This window comes from Octodon degus, unplaced genomic scaffold, assembly GCF_000260255.1.
Source record: "Octodon degus isolate 3935 unplaced genomic scaffold, OctDeg1.0 scaffold00012, whole genome shotgun sequence".
Classification (NCBI taxonomy): domain Eukaryota; kingdom Metazoa; phylum Chordata; class Mammalia; order Rodentia; family Octodontidae; genus Octodon; species Octodon degus.
The window spans coordinates 7586845-7587626 of NW_004524588.1; the positions used below are offsets into that span (position 1 = coordinate 7586845).

Below are 782 nucleotides of genomic sequence, written 5' to 3' on the forward strand. Positions count from 1 at the left end.
TTTGTGCTGGATTAAGTTTAAATATGACAATTATGAATGTAGATGTGCACTTGCGACAGAAAATGACAAACCAGATCACATAAACATTGTGAGAATTCCTTAGCAACGTGCAAGAATATTATACTGGTTCTATAGTGGAACATGCAAAATTTTCGTGAATTTGAAAGCTTACATTTTTGTTAAGAGAAGAATGATTTTGGTGCTAGCATCAACAGTGAATACCCATATACAATGGATCTTGGTCCTTCAGTTCATAAGCGTGATGATTGGGTGTTCATGTCTTACAATGCATGAGATGTGCCTCCCTCAAACCTTGTTACAATGTGGGCACATTACCCATCTGACAAACAAAACAAAACAAAACAATGGATCTTGCTGTATTTCATATCAGGAAAACTCTGCACACTTTTGAGCGCTACAACCAAAGCTCCATGTGAAAAGGTTGAAAAACGTGCTAAAGAAAGTTGGCAACATTGTCTAACCTTTGGAAAATAAGACCTTGGGGAAAAGGTCAAAGATAGGAGATGATTTTGGATCAAGAATAATTTTGAGGGCCAGGGAGATGGCTCAGTAGAATAAGTGTTTCCTTGACAAGCGCAAGGGCCAGAGTTCATTCCTCGGTTCCGAAAAAAAAAAAAAGATTTTGAGATGATCTATGAGTATTTAAAGATTTCATATTCAGAGAGTAGTTGTTGAACTTCTTTTTTGTCTATCATAACTAACAGTTAAAAGCAAAACAAAGGATTTTGTTTCTTGAATGGAGAAATGTTGTATGAAGGTTG

The 782-nt window shown here is 36.1% G+C and overlaps 1 non-coding gene across 1 annotated transcript; it reads left to right on the plus strand.

Moving 5' to 3' along the window:
* The first annotated feature begins 241 nt into the window (after positions 1 to 241).
* LOC111815220 lies at positions 242 to 346 on the plus strand. The gene has a single exon (XR_002819961.1). It is a non-coding gene; the product is annotated as a small nucleolar RNA U13 (small nucleolar RNA).
* Positions 347 to 782: the final 436 nt, after the last annotated feature.